This window comes from Schistocerca americana, chromosome 3, assembly GCF_021461395.2.
Source record: "Schistocerca americana isolate TAMUIC-IGC-003095 chromosome 3, iqSchAmer2.1, whole genome shotgun sequence".
NCBI lineage: Eukaryota > Metazoa > Arthropoda > Insecta > Orthoptera > Acrididae > Schistocerca > Schistocerca americana.
In genome coordinates, this window is record NC_060121.1 from 978,337,502 (window position 1) to 978,361,522 (window position 24,021).

At 46.0% G+C, this 24,021-nt stretch overlaps 1 protein-coding gene and 1 pseudogene across 1 annotated transcript in view; one reads left to right on the forward strand and one right to left on the reverse strand.

The window, feature by feature from the left end:
- LOC124606883 (mannose-binding protein C) overlaps positions 1-24,021 on the reverse strand; it is an 806,223-nt gene that overhangs the window by 425,586 nt on the left and 356,616 nt on the right. The gene's annotated exons all lie outside the window — the stretch shown is intronic.
- Positions 20,032-20,149, forward strand: LOC124608099 (annotated as a pseudogene).

Below are 24,021 nucleotides of genomic sequence, written 5' to 3' on the forward strand. Positions count from 1 at the left end.
CACCCCGGCTCCAGTACTGCTACTGCTACTGCAGGGGCTAGGCAAAGACTGGCTGGCGCGGGACGTGATACTCTGCAAACAGAGATTACCTAGGGGCTTGTGTTGTGAAGAAGCCCACTCCCTTATTCGTATCTACCGTGGCCAAGTTCCGCTCTAAAACCGGCTGTATTGATCGCACCAGTGTTTATGTTGCGCAGCTTAGAGTCGGCATCTTACTCCCAATAAACATGCACCTTGTAATGGTTCATTATTTACGTGACCATTACGGCAGTCCAACCCCAGTTCTCGATACCAGTAATGTCGTACTACTTTTGTGCGAAGTAACAGACGTATTTTTGTGACAATATTCACATTTGGTTTTATTAATGTATAGGTACTCCGATGTATCGATATATTACAGTGATATGGTTCTTGTGTGTATTCATTTCTGTGAGACTGTCATAATCTTTGACTTACTTGTAACCGTTTTTGGCGCGAATGCGCACAGAGCAGTCTTTGTTTCACTTTGCAGAAGTTAAGTTGTTATTTCGCTTTGTAAAAGAACAGTCAAGTCTTGTGTTTGGTTAAAGTGGAAATTAAATATATGAAGATTGATACAAAACTGTTTTCTTGATGATGTGACAATTAAGAAGTATATGTGAATTTACAAGAAGTTTAATAAAAATGTGGATCGTGGACACCAAGTCAAAAATTATTTCTACCATACCATTGTGCTGATTTGGGATTGTTCGATCATTAAGAATTTCCTGAAAAACGCATTTGTTACGTCTTCAAATATTGCTAAGATACAGAGCTGGACCTTCTAGCAGTCAAAGCGGAATCACCCTAGAATCAACAACATGAGGCATAACAACTTCGACGAAATCTACGTGGGAACCCATTCAAGATAAGTGCCAAAATGAATGACGTTTTTTACAGTGACTTCATTATTTCCATTCTGACGATACCATCCACAGTCAATAACTTTGTTGTTGCCCGATAAAGCGAACCGTCCGCAGCTCGTGGTCGTGCGGTAGCGTTCTCGCTTCCCGCGCCCGGGTTCCCGGGTTCGATTCCCGGCGGGGTCAGGGATTATCTCTGCCTCGTGATGACTGGGTGTTGTGTGATGTCCTTAGGTTAGTTAGGTTTAAGTAGTTCTAAGTTCTAGGGGACTGATGGCCAAAGATGTTAAGTCCCATAGTGCTCAGAGCCATTTGAACCATAAAGCGAACATATGCTGCGCGAGCAACATTATTAATCTGATTTCTAACCTACTTTGCAAGTGGTGGTATTGTTACAACCTGAAGACTAAAAATGGGACCATGTGCCTACCGGTAAAGGTCCATCAAAATAGTCACACTTGCCGTTAAAAATCTTCAGTTGTAATATATCTGAAGAGGATTCGAAAGGAGACGTTGACATTATAGAACTGAAAGGTTTATTGTCTCACAAAATTTCGGGAGAACTGCCGGATGTCTGTAACTTCCTGTCTCAATATTTCGGCGCAGAGCCTTCTGGCCATCTTCAGGTGATACTGGCGACAATACACTGAGCCCTGGTATTTTGCGAACTTTGGAATAATACCTTCGTCTCTGCAACTTAATAAAAATATCAGTGAGCTCAACAGCCTCGCTCTTTTTTGACGTAACTTATCGGAGGAACTGATGCAGCGTATTCGAAGATTCGATAAGTTACGTGAAAAAAGAGCGAGGCTGTTGAGCTCACTGATATTTTTATTAAGTTGCAGAGACGAAGGTATTATTCCAAAACTTGCTGCTACTACTGCAGAAGTGTTCCCGTTGGACTTGCGTTGTGAGACGGGCAGTCGAAGTTGACATTGCCGCGCTTAAAAACCTCAAGCAGCTGCCACATTGTTGCATTAGTGTTATTATTAAAGAAAAATCATAACTGAAATGAAAAAGTTGAGAACGAGACTTATTTGGCTGAGGAAATACCGTGTGATCAAAAACTCAGTATAGATTTGAAAACTTAATAAAACACGGAATAATGTAGATATAGGGGTAAAAATTGACACACATGCTTGGAATGATATGGGGTTCTATTAGAACCACCCCATATTGCTAGACGCGTGAAAGATCTCTTGCGCGCGTCGTTTGGTGATGATTGTGTGCTCAGCCGCCACTTTCGTCATGCTTGGCCTCCCAGGTCCCCAGACCTCAGTCCGTGCGATTATTGGCTTTGGGGTTACCTGAAGTCGCAAGTGTATCGTGATCGACCGACATCTCTAGGGATGCTGAAAGACAATATCCGACGCCAATGCCTCACCATAACTCCGGACATGCTGTTCACAACATTATTCCTCGACTACAGCTGTTGTTGAGGAATGATGGTGGACATATTGAGCATTTCCTGTAAAGAACATCATCTTTGCTTTGTCTTACTTTGTCATGCTAATTATTGCTATTCTGATCAGATGAAGCGCCATCTGTCGGACCTTTTTTGAACTTTTGTATTTTTTTTTGTTCTAATAAAACCCCATGTCATTCCAAGCATGTGTGTCAATTTGTACCTCTCTATTTACATTATTCCGTGATTTACTCAGTTTTCAAATTTATACTGACTTTTTGATCACGCGGTACATACAGAAGCGTACATATTTAAATTTTCGAAAACCACTGTTGAATTAGCTAAACTGAGGGGACACCGTTATGATTAAAGCCCTTCTGAGAATGTCGTATGCAAGCCATGAAGGTCGCTTGTATAATCAAGTACGCGAAAACCAGACACAAAAAAATGCTGCACGTTATATAGCTAAGAGATCGCCTATTAATTACTCTTCGATCCTTACGAAAAGTATTAAATGTTTACCATAACGTTGAAAAAATCGGCTGTAATTTAAAGACAATAAATATCGCCACTCTAGTTTCCTTTCTGGCGATACAATGTAATCGGTAAACATTTCGTACTTATTTGGCTTACAGTGTCAAGTTATGTACGTAAATGGGTTCAAATGGTACATTTATTTCGTCTCATCCCCGCCGTTCATCTTTGCAACATTGACATTTCTGTACCGGCACTGGAGACGCAAAAGATCTGCAAGCTCGAGAAGAACTTCCAGCAGTCGGCAAGTTCGGCAGGTGGTCACACGATCACAGCAAGATGTAGGAAACGGTTTCCACTAACTCGGGGAAGCTACTTCTGGAAGTTGGCGAAACCTGTGCAAGTAGACTCGCTGAGGGTGTTTTAACGCAGAGGAACTTGCAGCAGCTTCTGCAAGTGACTGGCAGAGATTTCCTTGCTAGTGGACACACACCTTAACGAAGAACGCCCTATGAGTGCATGAGATCGCATCGGACGTAGCTGTTTGGTCGCCAGCGGCTAGACAGATTAGTCTGGTGCCTAGTGAGCCATTACATTGGATCTCCTCGGAAGGTCAGCTTCGTATTAGCATACAGACGAGGGAATTCATCTCAAGTAGGATAAAAAGAATGCTCAAAAGGTTGCTCTAATAACTTTATTAACTTGTTATTAAGTTCTTTTTGTACGTAATGTACTGCGCATCGTAAGTACAGAGAAAAACCACACACACACACACACACACACACACACACACACACACACACACAGAGAGAGAGAGAGAGAGAGAGAGAGAGAGAGAGAGAGAGAGAGAGAGAAAGAGAGAGAGAGAGAGACCCACAGGCAACAAAGCATGACAGGCACGCTTGCTTATATTACGGCGGCTGGATTCTGCAGAGGGGGAACCGGACCTGTGGTTTGCCAACCAGTGGAGGCTGGGCGTAACGACGGTTCGGCGCCGCTTGGCTGGTCAGCCACTTCGTTCCGCGCCTTTCGCAAACTGCTCTAATTAATATAGACGCTATCTCGCTGTCGAGATATTCATCTCGTTCTTGAACTTTTACACGTGTGTGTTGGCTACGGTAGACGGAGACAAACGAGAAACCTCTGCGAACTAAAGTAGCAAAACATTCGATGTGTTTCGCGACGTCCACCGTCCTTCTTCCTACACCCTTCATCACAACGCCTTCTAATCTATTTCCTCATCACCGTTGACGTAATTGTCGCCAATGTGACATCATCAATTCTCTGACAGTCATTAGACTGATATCGTAATTTCCAAGAATGACTGCCTACCGAATGCGCGAGCCCCGAACAGTATATAACGAACTTGCGATTCTAAATAACCCACGCGACTGTTACCGTGCGAGTTACGATAAGTGTTTTCTATAGATACCGTTTTTGAGTAGCAATCATCGATTCGAAGGTGTTCACGTTTGTTCCGACAGTTCTTAGGCGGAGAGAATTTTAATTCTTTATTTGTGTAATGTGCAAGAAATTCGGGTTACTTCCAGACAAGGAGAAGAGAAATTGAGCAGACTGCGGTGGAGAGAAGTTCGCCAAACTTCGCGAGATAAGTTCTGACGCTGACATCTCTTTACAATTTCATGGCGCCAAGTGTAGGAAGGAAACAACTGCGGCAAAAAATGCGTAGTTTGGCTGTTCGAAGTTATTAACCGAGAAAAGCATAATTTTAGTTTCTTCCTTCATCACAGACAACACGCTGCAAGCGACAGCCCCCCCAAATTATCAACGAACACCCTGTAAGACTACTTCGGCTTCTGCTGATAGGTGTGTTATGTGGTTGTGACCGACGAGAGTGTTCTCATCGGTGTTCGAAAAAACGTCGTAGAAGTACACGAGTTCTTTACAGCAACAAGAAAATAACAGAACCGTTAAAAATTAAAGTCTATATTTCGGCATTTGGCAGTATTGAACGAGAGCCCCGTAAGTGCTTCATTGTTGTTGTTGTTGTGGTCTTCAGTCCTGAGACTGGTTTGATGCAGCTCTCCATGCTACTCTATCCTGTGCAAGCTTCTTCATCTCCCAGTACCTACTGCGGTCTTCATACTTCTGAATCTGCTTAGTGTATTCATCTCTTGGTCTCCCTCCACGCTGCCCTCCAATACTAAATTGGTGATCCCTCGATGCCTCAGAACATGTCCTACCAACCGATCCCTTCCTCTAGTCAAGTTGTGCCACAAACTCCTCTTCTCCCCAATTCTATTCAATACCTCCTCATTAGTTATGTGATATACCCATCTAATCTTCACCATTCTTCTGTAGCATCACATTTCGAAAGCTTCTATTCTCTTCTTATCCAAACTATTTATCGTCCATGTTTCACTTCCATACATGGCTACACTCCGTACAAATACTTTCACAAACGACTTCCTGACACTTAAATCTATATTCGATGTTAACAAATTTCTTTTCTTCAGAAATGCTTTCCTTGCCATTGCCAGTCTACATTTTATATCCTCTCTACTTCGACCGTCATCAGTTATTCTGCTCCCCAAATAGCAAAACTCATTTATTACTTTAAGAACGTCATTTGCTAATCTAATCCCTCAGCATCACCCGACTTAATTCGACTACATTCCATTGTCCTCGTTTTGCTTTTGTTGATGTTCATCTTATATCCTCCTTTCAAGACACTGTCCATTCCGTTCAACTGCTCTTCCAAGTCCTTTGCTGTCTCTAACAGAACTAAAATGTCATCGGCGAACCTTAAAGTTTTAATATCTTCTTCATGGATTTTAACACCTACTCCGAATTTTTCTTTTGTTTCCTTTACTGCTTGCTCAATATACAGATTGAATAACATCGGGGCGAAGCTTTATAGTAAGAGTTTATTCAAGAGACAAGCAAACTTTAGTCAGTCTCATAAACTACTTCATACTAGCAGGCACGGAGGTCATTATAGGCGGCTTCAAATCGTACAACACTTAACGACAGAAGGATCTGATAGCGACTTCGTGAATCAGTCTGCGGAATTTGTGTCGTCGGACAATCCGTTTGCCCAAGCCCAGAACACAGAGCGGCAGCGAAAATCAGCCAACTTTTCCAGTAAGAGAGATGGCGTCGCGGTCCAGGAGACAGAGACCAACTTTACCTGTTTCAGTGCGTCCATTTCCACAATCTGACGGTGCGTGGAAAAGTGCAGCTGATACTCTGCCGATATTTCTCCGTGACATAGCAGCAGCGTACCCTGGTTACGGCTACAAAGGACTGCTTCCATTGACTTACACGACAAATGGACTAGCTCTTGATGGGTGAAGTAACCGAACTAAGTGCTGTCATTTGTAACTGCTTATAAGTTAGTAAACGTTCTTCTTTTATCGTTCCTTTAGACAGCTGTAAACACTGCTCATAAATCGCGTGGTAACAGCCGCGTGGTCGATTTAGAATCCCATGTTGGATATACACTGAAGCGCCAAAGAAACTGCTATAGGCATGCGTATTCAAATAGAGATATATTTAAACAGGCAGAATACGGCGCTGCGGTCGGCAAAGCCTATCTAAGATTTAAAAAAAGTCTGGCGCAGTTGTTAGATCGGCTACTGGTGCTAAAATAGCGGGTTATAAAGATTTAAGTGGGCTCGAACATGGTGTTATAGTCAGCGCACCAACAATGGAACAAAATCTCCGAGGTAGCGATGAAGTGGGGTTTTTCCAGTTCGACTATTTCACGAGTGTACCGTGAATATCAGGAATGAGGTAAAACATCAAATCTCAGACATCGCTGCGGCAGGAAAAAGATCATGCAAGAATGAGATCAACGACGATTGAAGAGAATCTGTCAATGTGGCAGAAGTGCAAACCTTGCGCAAATTGCAGCAGATTTCAATGCTGGGCCATCAACAAGTCTTCAGCGTGCGAAGCATTCATCGAGACATCATGAATATGGGCTTTCGTAGCCGAAGGCCCACTCGTGTACCCTTGATGACAGCACGATACAAAGCTTTACGCCTCGCCTAAGCCCGTCAACATCGACAATGGGCTGTTGATGACTGGAAACATTTTGCGTAGTCGGGTGAATCTTGTTTCAAACTGTATCGAGCTGATGGACATGTACGCTACGGAGACAAACTCATGAATCGATGGACTGTTCAAGCTGGTGGAGGCTCTGTAATGATGTGGGGCATGTGCAGTTGGAGTGATATGGGACCCCTAATACGTTTAGATACGACTCTGACATCTGACACGTACGTAAGCATACTGTCTGATCACCTGCATCCATTCGTATCCACTGTGCATTCCGAAGGACGTGTGCAATTCCAGCAGGGCAATGCGACACCCCACATGGCCAGAATTGCTACAGAGTGGCTCCAGGAACACTCTTCTGAGTTTAAACATTTCCGCTGGTCACGAAACTCCCCAGACATGAACATTATTGAGGATATCTGGGGTGCCCTGCAACGTGCTGTTCAGAAGAGATCTCCAGCCGCTCGTACTGTTACGCATTTATGGACAGCCCTCCGGGATTCATGGTGTCAGTTCCCTCCAGCACTACGTCAGACATTAGGCAGTAGTCGAGTCCATGACACGTCGTGTTGCGGCACTTCTGCTTGCTCGGGGAGGGGGGGAGGGGGGGGGGCTACACACGGATATTACGCAGGTGTACCACTTTCTCTGGATCTTCAGTGTGGATCGATCGGAGACTGCGCATTCCAAAGGTAACCATCGTCTCTTTCATTGCAATGACAGCGCACCAGGCAACGTAGTAGTCACCTGCTTAAAAGAGCTCGGTGGTGTCCGGGAGTCTGTTGACCCTCCATCGCTGAAAAGTCAGCTCAGTGCAGCGGTGTGTTTGTGATAATCGGTTGTATGGAACGAGATGTGGAGGCGTGACAGGAACTTCAGAGAGGAGCTACCGCGTTCCGGCGTGTCCGTGAGCAGACCGTGCGTAGAGCTATCCGATGTGTTGGTGTATTAACGCGGAGTCTCCAACGTGTCTGCAAGGAACGACGTATCACTCGCAGCCACGTCGCAAGGAATGGAAAATCGGTTGCGAAGTATAGGTAGATGTAAATGTAGATGAGAACCAGCTATCTTCGGATCGAAAGGTGCGTACTGCGGTTGGGTCAGACGCCTCGCCTACAGCCGTAGGCAACTCGCAGTTACGCTGCGGAGAGCAAACACTGAAAGAAAAAAAAAAAAACAACCTGCATTGCTCACAGCTAACACCCAAAAGAAAGATTGTTAGTTCGAGGACGTTTTTCTGGACATTGGCCCCGGAGCGGCATTTCCGGCCCACAACTGGCAATAAATTCTCGGAATATTAAGCGGTGTGAACCAGGCACTTGCGCACACTCGGGATTCGCGTCACGGCCGCAGTCGGGTTGGCTGGAGGGGGGGGGGGGGGGGGAGAAGAGGAGATGGGCGGGCAGTCCAGTCCAGGAGTCCAGGTTGCGGCAGCCCGGGGCGCGATCCACGGCGTTCAGTCACCCACCGCCAGCAGCGGCCGGCCTTGGCTTGCGCCATCCGCAGGTCGCCGCCCGCAGATCGCGTGGGACTACACACCACACCACGCCGCGCCCTGCCTCTGGTCACGGAGGGGCAATTTCTCGGGCCGCTCTGCCCGCCTCGCTTGTTTTTTCACTTTTGCACGAGCGCTCCAGAGGCCCGCAACAGCGGCGGGCTAGTTGTGTACTGCCCTCTGTGTCGCGAGGTACACACTCCTCAGTGCCTGTCTCACACGAAGTAACACTCCCTCTAAAGCGTCGGCACACGGACCGTGCTTCCGAACGTTGAGCGTGCCGGGTTTCTGACGTCATAGCGTGGAACAGCACGCTCGGGAGTCTTTCCGAACGTGCAGAGCATTATATGGCATGTCAAGATATTCTGAGCGTGCGTCTGAGCGTTGACCAATTAGAGGGCGCAACGCCACCTACGTCACAAGCACGCCGTCTCCGTTCAGTACAGACTTGTGAGGCGCCATATTGCCGTTCATTTCAAGCCTATACGTATATACGCCGTTTCTGAGCACCAGCGAATTGAGAATCACTGGAGAACCCGTTGTTAGTTGTGTGATTCGTTCCAATAGAATAATGAGAAACATCATATTCGTGCCCAGAGAATCACTGTAACTTGCCTATTATGATAGTAGGTTATTTGAAGGCGGTTACACACTGAAGATCCAGCCAATACGCATTGTTCTTGGTACAATTTGTTGTAATTAAATTTCAATTAGTAACACATCTACTATTAAGGTTTTCAGCAAGGTAATATAATTGGCGCTTCGTGCAGCGAATCATTGCCTGCTATCCCCGGGTGCCACCATACAAAATCGAACCTCGAATGTTTGTATACCCGGAGGACAAACATTTTCCCGCCGCCAAATGTCACGCTATTACGTGGGTCAAAGGGTGGGCGGTCGCTTATCTCTTTCATGAGGGACCTAAATCCCGCCCCGACTTCTGGACCTATTTACGAACAGCCCATGCAGCTCTCGAAAACACGCCACGTTACTGACCATTATTTCCTAACTATCTTCGAGCGGTCTTTATTAGGCCTCCACTAAGTTGGAGGGTGCCTGGAGCTGAGGGCACCTACTCCTCCTCCGCCGGCGGTGTCTGAGTTTAAGCTGCCTATGATGGATTCTACTTCTGACCTCCGCGGATGGGAGAGGGCGTCGCAGATTGCGCGGATTCTATTTCTTTTTGCTTTTCCTTTATCTTTTCCTTTTCTTTACTAAGAATTTGTATATTTTTTCTCTTTCGCCGATGTGTTCACGTAATTTCATGATAATAGTGAATATTACAAAAACACATGCAAATAAATAAATAACAACAACGACCTCCACTACTGTTAATTCTTGTGTCTGCCACTTCCCTAAGCACCACAGGCTCGGTGGTGGTGAGGGGGACACTGTGGCCAGGCCTCGTGTTTCGACCCCTGCCCACTTTGCCCCCACCGGTCCACTGCCCCCCCCCCCCTCTCCCACAAAAAAGCATAATGAGTAGCGTCACTGTCCTGTCACGAGTTGTTTTGTTGGGGCGGTGGTTCGCGTCTCCATACTTCCAAATTTTTTTTCCTAACATTCGCGTTTTCATTAGATTCTGATACTTTATTATTAGTTTAATATAAGTATATACTATAATATTTGATGTTATGTAAGTATAAGTTCACCTTTTTTTCAGGGATGACTTCGTTCGATTGGCTTAATCTACAGGCGAGCTTGCGCTACTTGTATAAAGATATTTTGCTCCTTTTTCTTTTACGCTTCGTAATTCACATGTTTCAAAGATTCTGCTACCGGGCGGGAACATTGATCAAGTAAGACTGACCTTGAGGTTTTACTAAAATGTGGGAATGATGAAATAATGTTTATCTTATGCGCAGAAGTTTTCCAAATTTGTACCTCACTGTTTGTTCAAATGGCTCTGAGCACTATGGGACTCAGCATCTGAGGTCACCAGTCCCATAGAACGTAGAACTACTTAAATCTAACTAACCTAAGGACATCACACACACCCATGCCCGAGGCAGGATACGAACCTGCGACTGTAGCGGTCGCGCGATTCGAGACTAATTTAGGTGTAACTCAAATATGATCAGTTATGACACTTCTCTCGAAAAAAACGAGTAAGAAGTCTGGAGAAAATACGTCGCCATTTCTCTTGCAATTTCGGCGGACTCCTACAGCCCAGTGTATTTTTAATAATGAATGGTTACGAATGAAACTTGCCCAAAGATACTGTTCCTATATCTAGATGATCTGAGAAATATGGAAACTTTGCCACCCCAACAACTAGCCGTCTGACATTAGAAGCTGGGTCTTGGCTGCTCCTGTTGCGCATGCGCACAGGGCGTTTGCTCTTACCGTGTTCTTCACCGCTCTGACAACGGACACACATGGCGGCGCGAACCTCCGGCCCACCGGCAGCGACCTCGGTCAGTACGGTGCATGAAACATTAATAGCCGTCCGTCCCTTTCTCTCTCTTTTTTTTTCGTCCTCGCCACCTCATTCGCTTGAGATCGCTGCCGTCCTCTTGCCACACACACATACACGACCTTGCCTGCCGACCAGTGCCAGGGGTCACAGACACGAGCTAGCCGAACCTCAGCGCTGGGTCAACAGCCCCGATGTTAGCTCGATGTAGCTTGCTGGCCACACCCTAGGGCGGGCGCTCTTCCAACAAGAGGTGAGCGTTCGCTGAACTGGTCGGACACTCCCGCAGCCAGTCACGAATCCAGTCACTTAATCTCTCCTAAGTGTGCGCGAGCGGGCGCGCTCGTGTGTGTGTGTGTGTGTGTGTGTGTGTGTGTGTGTGTGTGTGTGTGTGTGTGTGTGTATGTGTGTGCGGTGTTATAGCGTAATTAACCCACTGAAACGTATATGAAGAGACTTACGATGTCTTTTAACATGCTGGAAAAGGTGTTCGGAGGAGTACATAAATCCGATCTCGATTTTACTTAGGCTACTGACCTCATGTTCACCTGAGTGTGCCACGAGAGATGGCCGCACCTAGGGACCGGATCGTAGCTCTTAGCGATGTGAGACCTGGCACCTAGCGGAACTTCCACCAGCCCCTTTGTCTAGAGATGCTCACTTTCAATTTGCGGTCTGAATCTGATGGGAGCCGGCCGGTGTGGCCGACCGGTTCTAGGCGCTTCAGTCTGGAACCGCGAGACCGCTATGGTCGCAGGTTGGAATCCTGCCACGGGCATGGATGTGCGTGATGTCCTTAGGTTACTTAGGTTGAAGTAGTTCTAAGTTCTAGGGGACTGATGACCTCAGATGTTAAGTCCCATAGTGCTCAAAGCCATTTGAATCTGATGGATTAGCTTTCCCCAGTCCCCATAAAATGAGCTGTACGATCCGAGTCTGCTGGGCCCACTTAAGGGCTAGAGTTCCAGACACAATTTCTTATATTTCCAATATCATTAAGTTGGAAATCAAAGCGAGAAGTGCTGTCAAAAGACTGTTGTTGTGGTCTTTATTCCGAAGACTGGTTTGATGCAGTTCTCCATGCTACTCTATGCTGAGCAAGCCTGTTCACCTCGGAATAACTACTGCAACCTACCTCCTTTTGAATCTGGTTTCTCCAGTCATCTCTTTGCGACACGCCGCACGACAACAACAACAGCAATAACAGCATTCAAGAAAGTGTAGTGGTACACCCAAAGATATATAATGAGCACAGCAATGACTATTTCATTGTGTAAGGACGGCAAAAGAAAAAGTGCAGAATATAATTCTTGGGTTTACATCGCTACTCTGCCATTCCCGTTGAAGTGCTTGGCAGAGGGTTCACAAAACTACTTTAGGACTATATCTCGACCGTTTCACTCCCGAACAGAACTCGGGAAAAATGAAGGCCTCAATCGTCCCGTTCGAACTCCGACTTATTTTATTACACATAGTCATTTTCCCATTTATAGGTGGGATTCAACAAAACATTTTCAAAATTCGGAGGAAAAACATGGTGTTTGAAATTTTGTGAAAAGATTTCGACGTAACGAGAAACGCTTTTGTTTTAATGACTGCTACTCTAGTTCGTGTCATATCCATGACACTGTCCCATATTTTGCGGTGGTACAAGACGAGCTGCCCTTCTTTGAACTTTCTGAAAATCTCCGTCAATCCTACCTAGTAAGAATACCGTAAGGCACAGCAATGCTCTAGCAGAGTGCGGACAAATGTAGTGTTGGCAGTCTGTTTGGTACATTTGCTGCATCTTCTGCGTGTTCTGCCAATAAAAGACAGTCTTTGGTTCGTCTTACCAGCAACATTTTCTGTGTAATGGTTCCCATTTTAACTGTTCTTAATTGTAGCCCCTAGATATTTAGCGAATCGACAGCCTGCGCAGTTTCAGCGACTGAGGCCAACTGGCTGCTGTACGCATCGTTAACTTCAGCTGATGGTGCTGTCTGAAGACGGCCTTAGCATAGGCCAAAGTCGGTGATATAAAGTCCCGTCGAGATCTAGACTCTTTATACACTGATTTTATGGTTTCGTGGTTCAGGGTACGTCTGGTATCACGAGCATTTCGCCGATTCCTGTTCGTGAATGTTTCTTCGGAACTACGACTCTCCATTAACTTCGGTTGTTGTTGCTGTTGTGGTATTCAGTCCTGAGACTGGTTTGATGCAGCTCTCCATGCTACTCTATCCTGTGCAAGCTTCTTCATCTCCCAGTACCTACTGAAGCCTACATCCTTCTGAATCAGTGTATTCATCTCTTGGCCTCCCTCTACGATTTTCATCCTCCGCGCTGCCCTCCAATACTAAATTGGTGATCCCTCGATGCCTCAGAACATGTCCTACCAACCGATGCCTTCTTCTAGTTAAGTTGTGCCACATACTCCTCTTCTTCCCAACCCTATTCAATACCTCCTCATTAGTTATGTGATCTATCCATCTAATCTTCAGCATTCTTCTGTAGCACCACATTTCGAAAGCTTTTATTCTCTTCTTATCCAAACTATTTATCGTCCACGTTTCACTTCCATACATGGCTACACTCCATACAAATACTTTCAGAAACGACTTCCTGACACTTAAATCTATACTCGATGTTAACAAATTTCTCTTCTTCAGAAACGCTTTCCTTGCCATTGCCAGTCTACATTTTATATCCTCTCTACTTTGACCATCATCAGTTATTTTCCTCCCCACATTCTTTGCTTTCTCTAACTTCGATTGAGCTCTAATTTCTCTGATTTTCTCTTCGTGGTCGTTTTGCGTGACTTGTATGGGAGAAAGAAATGTGTTATCTCACTCTTCTTGGAAAGTGCGCTCTCGGAATTTCAACAGTAACCTTCTCCGGGCCACCCAGTGCTTCTCTCGTAGCACTTGCCCCCTGAGTCTGTCGAGCGTCTACGTAACGCCCTCGCGGCCACAAAGCGGTCCTGTGACGAAACACACCGCTCCTCGTTGGATCTTCTCTGCATCTTTCATTAATCAAATCTGGTAAGGGCCCAGAAATACTTAATAGTCGGTCTTACAAGTGTTTTGCAGTCCACTTCTTTCGTGCATGATTACATTGAAAAAAAAATTTGTAATTTGTGGTACGGTCTTATGGGACCAAACTGCTGAGGTCATCGCTCCCTAAGCTTACGACAACTTAATCTAACTTGAACTAACTTACGCTAAGACAACACACACACCCATGCCCGAGGGAGGAGTCCAACCTCCGACGGGGGCGACGGTTACATTTCTTCAAGACTGTCCTAGTGATTCTCAGCCTGGCATCTGCGTTTCCTACAGTTTGTTTCAGGTGATCATTCCACTTAATATCGCTACGGATGGTTACTCCTACATATTTTGCTTCAGTTACTCTTTCCAGTGCCAATAGCGTAATGAACGGTAGTGGATCCTCTTCGCTTATTTTTACTGAGTAAGTGACATTTATTTACGTTGAGGGTCAACTGCCAATCCCAGCACCAACTGGCAATCGTCTACAGGTCTTCCTGCATTTCGCTACTGTCTTCTCGCGTTGTGACCTCTCTACAGACAACAGCTTCGTCCGTAGGTAATCTCACGGAGCCTCTGACATTATCTCTTACATAAATAATGAGCAGCGTGAGCCCGATCACCATTGAAAAGATTTCGGATACCGTTCGGGAACATTATACCTGAATATTTTGGTATAACGGACTCGTGGTCTGCGGTGGCTCGTTACAGTGTGCTGCATTTCGTTTGATTTCTTACCCTCAGTTTTTTTTATCGGTGTTACACTGAAACTTCTGCACAACAGTACAAATGTCGATGGTCATTGGCGCGTGTCTTGTTTGGAAGCGAACTTGTTCCATTCACTCACGGTATCTGCTGTTGACAACAGTAATGTTCACTTTTCGACCTCAAGCTTGGGTTCGGTACTGGTGGGTTCTGTCTCGTGTCTGCTACTACTGCGGTGGTAATCGTACCGTAACAGTAACGTAAAGCAGCATGTGTAGTTTTACTGCCCGACAGGTATCTCGTGCAATGCACGGGCGCTGCAAATACGCTTTTCTGAGCAATTTCGGCAGTGACTGCAACAACATCATAATAGTTTTGAATATGTACATTACTCTGTATTTTGTGTTGTATACTTTGAAGATGGCATATTACAAGGTTTCTTCACTATTGTGAATGTATTTTGACAGAAACGAAGGTAATTATGATAACCGACAGAGTAAATCATAATTACGTTACTGACACCACGATTTACCTTAGAAGAGACACTGAAGGAAGGCAGACCTACGTTTATAGTATTTTTAGACCGAGAAAGCTTTTGACGTTGTTGACTGGGATACACTCTACGAAATTCTGAATGTAATGGGGATACAGTACATGGAGCGGGAGGCTATTTCCAACTTGTACAGAAACCAGACTGCAGACTGCAAAGGACTTGCAACAGCAGTTCAAAGAACTGGTTCGAGTCTTGGAAAGAGGTTATAGGGTGAATATTAACAAAAGTAAAAGCAAAGGTTATGTACTGTAGCCGAAGTAAATCAGCTAATGCTGAGGAAAGTAGATAAGGAAATGAGACATTAAAAATAGTGGGCAAGTTTTGTTTTTTGCTCAGCAAAATAACTGGCGACGGTCGAAGTAGAGAGAGTATCAAATGCACATTGGCAAAACCAAGGAAAACATTCCTGTAAAAAAGAAGTTTATTAGCTTTAACTGACGTGAAGTCTTTTCTGAAGATGTTCGTTTGGAGTATAGCTTTGTACGGATGTGAAATGTGGACGATATCCAGTTCAGATAAAAAGAGAATAAAAGGCTTTGGAAATGTGGCGCTGCAGAAGAATGTCAGAAGGGTACATCGAATAACAATGAGAAAGTACTAAATGGAACTGGGGAAGAAAGGAATTTGTTGGATAACTTGACTAGAAGAGGGGATCTGTTGACAGGACACATTCTGAGGCATCAAGAAGTCGTCAATTTGGTAATGGAAGGAGGTATGCGGATTAGAAATTGTAGTAGCGAACCATAGCTTCAATAGATTAAGCAGGTACAAATGGATGTATACTGCAGTAGTTACGAAGAAATGAAGAATCTTGCACAGGATAGGCTAGCGTGCAGAGCTGCACCAAACCAAAGCATCGGCCTGAAGACAACAACAACAACAACAACAACAACAACAACGAGCCATCAGAAACTACAGCGCCCTTATACTAAAATACTCAGAACATACCCGTGGACAACATCAGATATTTTGTCTGTGGTGTTCAGTTTCAACCAACATACTGGAACAGTAGCTGTCCTGTCACACCCGAATTACATCCAACCACTTCGGTCTTTGAGTATGTCATGTTGGCTGCTATCGGGAAGGAAGTCCTGAATGCGACCACAAATTTGGCACGTTAGTCGGTAAGCTTGTATTTTGTTCCCTAAAGTATAGTGCTGAGCTGTTTACAGTGTGGTCCATTGATAGTGACCGGGCCAAATATGTCACGAAATAAGCATCAAACCAAAAAACTATAAAGAACGAAACTCGTCTAGCTTGAAGGGGGAAACCAGATGGCGCTATGGTTGGCCCGCTAGATGGCGCTGCCATACGTCAAACGGATATCAACTGCGTTTTTTTTAAATAGGAACCCCCACTTTTTTATTACATATTCGTGTAGTACGTAAAGAAATATGAATGTTTTAGTTGGACCACTTTTTTCGCTTTGTGATAGATGGCGCTTTAATAGTCACAAACGTATAAGTACGTGGTATGACGTAACATTCCGCGAGTTCAGACGGTATCTGCTTCGTGATACATTACCCATGTTAAAATGGACCGTTTACCAATAGCGGGAAAGGTCGATATCGTGTTGATGTATGGCTATTGTGATCAAAATGCCCAACGGGCGTGTGCTATGTATGCTGCTCGGTATCCTGGACGACATCATCTAAGTGTCCGGACCGTTCGCCGGATGGTTACGTTATTTAAGAAAAGAGGAAGTGTTCAGCCACGTGTGAAACGTCAACCACGACCTGCAATAAACTAGGTGTTTTAGCTGCTGTCGCGGCTAATCCGCACATCAGTAGCAGACAAATTGCGCGAGGATCGGGAATCTGAAAAACGTCGGTGTTGAGAATCCTACATCAACATCGATTGCACCCGTACCATATTTCGATGCAGCAGGAATTGCATGGCGACGACTCTGAACGTCGTGTACAGTTCTACCACTGGGCACAAGAGAAATTATGGGACGATGACAGATTTTTTGCACGCGTTCTATTTAGCGACGAAGCGTCATTCACCAACAGCGGTAACGTAAACCGGCATAATATGCACTATTGGGCAACGGAAAATCCACGATGGCTGCAACAAGTGGAACATCAGCGACTTTGGCGGGTTAATGTACGGTGCGCCATTATGGGAGGAAGGATAATTGGCCCCCATTTTATCGATGGCAATCTAAATGGTGCAGTGTATGCTGATTTCCTACGTAATGTTACTACAAGATGTTTCACTGCATGACAGAATGGCGATGTACTGCCAGCAAGATGGATGTCCGGCACATAGCTCGCGTGCGGTTGAAGCGGTATTGAATAGCATATTTCATGACAGGTGTATTGGTCGTCGAAGCACCATACCGTGGCCCACACGTTCACCGGATCTGACGTCCCCGGATTTCTTTCTGTGGGGGAAGTTGAAGCATATTTGCTGTCGTGATCCACCGACAACGCCTGACAACATGCGTCAGCGCATTGTCAATGCATGTGCGAACATTACGGAAGGCGAACTACTCGCTGTTGAGAGGAATGTCGTTACACGTATTGCCAAATGCACTGAGGTTGACGGACATCATTTTCAGCATTTATTGCAGTAATGTGGTATTTACAGGTAATTACGCTGTAACAGCATGCGCTCTCAGAAATGATAAGTTCACAAAGGTACATGTATCACATTGGAACAACCGAAATAAAATGGTCAAACGTACCTACGTTCTGTGTTTTATTTTAAAACGCCTATCTGTTACCAACTGTTCGTCTAAAATTGTGAGCCATACGTTTGTGACTATTACAGCGCCATCTATCACAAAGCGAAAAAAGCGGTCCAACTAAAAAATTCATATTTCCTTACGTACTACACGAATATGTAATAAAAAATGGGGGTTCCTATTTTTAAAAAAAACGTAGTTGATATCCGTTTGACCTATGGCAGCGCCATCTAGCGGTCCAACCGTAGCGCCATCTGGTTTCCCCTTTCAAGCTAGACAAGTTTCGTTCTTTGTAATTTTTACGTTTGACGGATATTTCGTGAGATATTTGGCCAGGTCAGGTTCAATGGACCACCCTGTATAATGCCTTCCGGAAGTCAGGAAACACGGTATTATGTTATACAGCACGCACGCTACCTGTTGTTTACCTTTCTTGCTTTGGCAGTTCCAAATCAGAGCCCCAGCAACACTGGGGACTGTTACGACGTCGAGGGCGCCAGCGGCGGGTCGCTCTGTTACTGGGTAGAGAGCCTGTGCACAGAGGGAGTGGCCACAGGTGAAGTTGCCCGTGATTGGTTGATTAGCTTTGGCAGAAAAATGGCGGCAAACGTCTCTCGCGCTTCCTATGTTCGCCGCGCTTTTGAGTTGAATTGAAGTTCAGTGGACTTCTGGAAACGAGTAAAAGGCATTTGAATTATTGAGAGACTTGTTATGCGTTATGCATGCATGTTAGATTTAGTTGTATATCGTTTTTAGTACGCAATTAGCGTTTGCGATCTTAAATACGAGTTGAAATAATGAAGCGTTTTGTGATGAAGTCGGTAAGCCTACATGTTTGAATTAAACACGTTAGTAATTGTACAGTATTGCTTTTGACATCTGTAATTCGTTCTGCAGACGTTCGTAAACGATGCCAGGTTGTGCTGCATTTGTTCCGAGGCGAAGGTGGATTTCGCATGTTAGCTTTTCCACGCAATGAAGAAGGACGAAAGCAGTGGGCAGTCGCAGTCAACAGGGCTAATATAAATCAAACAGGAGCCTTGTGGGAGCCAACCAAGTACTCTTATCTATGCGAAGTCGTTTTTGCTTTTGACTACATATAAAACAACTTGCAATATGCATGGTTAAATTTTAAAACAGACCTGTAAACTGGCTGTGTGGAAATTATTATAACACATAAACAAAGGCATTTAACGAACGATTTCGCCATATTGCCTTGTGCTGTAGATTCGGTGAGAGTGTACTCCACTACTGGCCATTCAAAAGTCCCGCCCGCAGTTTGGCAGGAATATGGCCGCCGTACCGTCCGGCTGGCCACTCTCTCCCTGTACAGTGCTCTCTGTTACCGGGTGGTCCCTGGCGACACCAGAACTCGAAACCGCGGCTGGGCCGCCACCTGCGGCCGCACGCACGCACGCAGGCGAGAGCGGGCCGGCTGTCGAGGTCACCGCCACGGGAAGTGCAGGAGGAAGCCGCGGCGCCGCCACAGAGTTGCTCACCCTGATTCGCAGATCGACCGTGAGAATTGACACCCCGTCCAAAACAACGGCAGCGCGAGGAAACGCAGTAGCCGAGCGACCTCGCGACCCGCACTTCGCTTCCCGAGCGGTCCAGTGTCCATCACTTTTCGTAATACTCCAGTTGTAAGCCTCTAGCATATCACTTATACTCTGATCAGCTGAGAAGAACCTTATGGCACTCGTTATCCAGGGTCCTGAGTCAAAGACGGCTCACTCCTCTTCCGGTAATTAATAACAGAAATTTGTAACCCAAAGGGACATTTCTTCACGTCGCTGTTATCCATCTGCTTTCTTCGTTTTAGTCTCTCATTTCAATTATCCGTTTTCCAAAGTGTTTGATGCTATTCGTTTTGTATTCACCAAATGGTTCAAATGGCTCTGAGCACTATGGGACTTAACATCCATCGTCATCAGTCCCCTAGAACTTAGAACTACTTAAACCTAACTAACCTAAGGACATCACACAACACCCAGTCACCAAGAGGCAGAGAAAATCCCTGACCCCGCCGGGAATCGAACCCGGGAACCCGGGCGTGGGAAGCGAGAACGCTACCGCACGACCACGAGCTGCGGACATTCACCAAATGCTCTTGGTGTCAGATAAACAGTGTCTTCCACAATTCGTGTTACACACTTTTAGAGGTTGTAGAGGGGACTTAGTAGATCAAGTTTCACATAGGAACTCATGTCCGGAAATATAATCCAACGACACTACAGAGCACCAGCGACTGGAAACGTATGTATGCTCTCGATCATTTATTCAGGAGCAAGAGCTTGGTAGACCTCTGGCCCTTATGCAACCAGTTATTCGCTTGACATTTACAGCTGTTACATGTCCTCCTAAGGCAACGGCCTTACCGCAGTGGTTACAGCGGTTCCCGTGAGATCACCGAAGTTAAGCGCTGTCGGGCGTGGTCGGCACTTGGATGGGTGACCATCCAGGCCGCCATGCGCTGTTGCCATTTTTCGGGGTGCACTCAGCCTCGCGATGCCAATTGAGGAGCTACTCGACCGAATAGTAGCGGCTTCGGTCAAGAATACCACCATAACGACCGGGAGAGCGGTGTGCTGACCCCGCGCCCCTCCTATCCGCATCCTCCTCGGAGGATGACACGGCGGTCGGATGGTCCCGATAGGCCACTCGTGGCCTGAAGATGGAGTGTTTTTTTTTGTCCTTCTAAGGGATACCGTGCCAAATTCCGTCCAATCGGCGCGATAGATCGTCAGAATCCCGAGGTGACTGGAGGACCCTACTCTTAATGCTCCAGACGTTCACAGTTGGGGAGAGATCCAGGGACGCTGCTGGCTGGGGCAGGGTCTGGTAAGCAGGAAGACACGCAGTACTAATTCTAGCGTGTGCGGGGGGGGGGGGGGGGTGGGAATTATCTTGTTGAAATGTAAGCCCAGGATCGCTTGAATTGAAGACGTTGGAACATTATGAGAGCGGGGCCCTCCAACCAGTTCGACATTTTAACGGTCTGAGGCGACGACTGGACAGAACTTGGCACGATATTCTTCAAGAGGACATCCAGCAATTTAGTCGATTAATACCACCCCGAATGGCTGCTCGCAGATAGGCCAGAGGTGGGCCAAAGCGTTATTGACTTCCTCAATTTGGTAAGCTCCCTCTCTTGGGTAAATCATCCAGTTTTTCTGATACGGTAATCACTTGTTTGTCTGCACGTGTCATCACATCTACTGATTTCCGTCTCATTTGAACAGTTCCTTCGCGCTGCGTCATCCTTTACTCTTTCTTTTTGTGTGTGTTATGGGTGCATATGTGGATGCCGTGTGCCCTCCCTCCACAATCTCACCTTAACGATGTAGCGCGCCCGAGTCGAAGGCAGCTGTGCCCACTTCTACGCGCGCTGTGCCCCCTATCTTCTCATATCTACACTACTGGCCATTAAAATTGCTACACCAAGAAGAAATGCAGATGATAAACGGGTATTCATTGGACAAATATAGTATACTAGAACTGACATGTGATTACATTTTCACGTAATTTGGGTGCATCCATCCTGAGAAATCAGTACCCAGAACAACCACCTCAGACCGTAATGACGGCCTTCATACGCCTGGGCATTGAGTCAAACAGAGCTTGGATGGCGTGTACAGGTACAGCTGCCCATGCAGCTTCAACACGATACCACAGTTCATCAAGAGTAGCGACTGGCGTATTGCGACGAGCCAGTTGCTCGGCCACCATTGACCAGACGTTTTCAATTGGTGAGAGATCTGGAGAATGTACTGGCCAGGAGAGCAGTCGAACATTTTCTGTATCAAGAAAGGCCCCTACAGGACCTGCAACATGCGGTCGTGCATTATCCTGCTCAAATGTAGGGTTTCGCAGGGATCGAATGACGGGTAGAGCCACGGGTCATAACACATCTGAAATGAAACGTCCACTGTTCAAAGTGCCGTCAATGCGAACAAGGGCTGACCGAGACGTGTAACCAATGGCACCCCATTCCATCACGCCGGGTGATACGCCAGTATGGCGATGACGAATACGCGCTTCCAATGTGCGTTCACCGCGATGTCGCCAAACACGGATGTGACCATCATGATGCTGTAAACAGAACCTGGATTCATCCGAAAAAATGACGTTTTGCCATTCGTGCACCCAGGTTACCCGTTGGGTACACCATTGCAGGCGCTCCTGTCTGTGATGCAGCGTCAAGGGTAACCGCAGCCACGGTCTCCGAGCTGATAGTCCATGCTGGTGCAAACGTCGTCCAATCGTTCGTGCAGATGGTTGTTGTCTTGCAAACGTCCCCATATGTTGACTCAGGGATCGAGACGCGGCTGCACGATCCGTTACAGCCATGAGGATAAGATGCCTGTCATCTCGACTGCTAGTGATACGAGACCGTTGGGATTCAGCACGGAGTTCCGTATTACCCTACTGAACCCACCGATTCGAAATTCTGCTAACAGTCTTTGGATATCGACCAACACGAGCAGCAATGTCGCGATACGATAAACCGCAATCTCGGTAGGCTACAATCTGACCATTATCAAAGTCGGAAACGTGATGGTACGCATTTCTCCTCCTTCCACGAGGCATCACAACAACGTTTCACCAGGCAACGCCGGTCAACTGCTGTTTGTGTATGAGAAATCGGTTTGAAACTTTCCTCATGTCAGCACGTTGTGGGTGTCGCCACCGACGTCAACCTTGTGTGAATGCTCTGAAAAGCTAATGATTTGCATATCGCAGGATCTTCTTCCCGTAAGTTAAATTTCGCGTCTGTAGCACGTCATGTTCGTGGTGTAGGAATTTTAATGGCCAGTAGTGTACGTAACTGCTCCTTAGAGTTCTTTGTTCATCTATTCCTTTTAAAACTTTCTCGTTTCCTACTTTTATTCATCGATTTCATTTTTATCATTGATCGATAGCGCCATATTTCAAACGGATCAAATTTCTTTTCCGGTTTTGCTACGCTCAACGTTCACTTCAGCAGAACGCCGTGCTCCAGGGGAACGCAAGAGGGTACTTCGCCCTCATTTTCATATTAGTATCTGACAGCAGTTCCCCCGTTTTACTGAAGGAAACTTTCCTCGTCTTTGTCATCCTGCTTGTGATATCTTCCTTGTTGCAGTCAATCGGTGTAGTCCTATTCCCAAAATACCAGAATTCTTTCACTCCTACAACGTCTGTCATTCGCAGTTCTGATGTTTAACAAGTCATTCGCTGTTCTACTTTCCACTGTACTTCATAAGGTTTTTCTGTTTGTCATCTATACTGTATGACAAAAAAGTGAAGAAGGAGAAAGCCGGCCGTGGTGGCCGAGCGGTTCTAGGCGCTTCAATCCGGAACTGCGCGACTGCTACGGTCGCAGGTTCGAATCCTGCCTCGGGCATGGATGTGTGTGATGTCCTTAGGTTACTTAGGTTTAAGTAGTTCTAAGTTCTAGGGGACTGATGACCTCAGAAGTTAAGTCCCATAGTGCTTAGAGCCATTTGAACCATTTTTCTATCAGAAGAATTTTTTCACGGAAAATCTATCAATTTATCATTGTGTTTCTCTCAGTGTACACGTTCTGGAGGAGGCGAACTAGTTTTCTCGAAGACAATAAAATCCAAATGTGTAATGAGATGAGAAGAGATACTTGACAGGGTGAGTTACCGAGTCTAGGATACGGGGCAGCACTTCGCGGCAGAACTGCTCGGCGCGTCCTTGGCTGCCGGGTAATCCGAGCGCCCCCCACGGCCCAGTTGGCAAGCCCGGGGTCCGGCTTTCCCCCCCCCGTGTTGCACTTCAGGCTGCGCGACGTACGTGGTCAGCCAGCCACACACTGCAACTGCCGCACCAACGAAGACGGCTTCTCCTCCGGATTACTGTTACCTCCCACGGAATATTCAGTCTTATTCAGACGTTAGAAACATATCGTGGAAGCACGATGAAAAAGTTCGGGACACTAACACGCAGAAGCATTCCAGGTGATGGAATATGTTACAAGGCGCTCTCACATGTAGTGTAAGTAGGCGGTTTATGTTTTTATATTGGTAACGCCACGTAGCGCTTTGTTTGAAAATCACTGGTTGTGCTGGGTGCAGTCTGTGGCTGGTTGCCATTGTTGTAATATTCGCTATTGTAGTGCTGGGCAGTTGGATGTGAACAGCGCATAGCGTTGCGCAGTTGGAGGTGAGCCGCCAGCAGTGGTGGATGTGGGGAGAGAGATGGCGGAGTTTTGAGAGCGGATGATGTGGCCGTGTGTCCATCAGAGACAGTGACTGGATGTCATGAACTGTTTAAAAATCAAATAAAGTAGAGGTTTATCAGCACAGTAATTCATAAATTTTTCTAAGGGGACGTTTCATATGAACT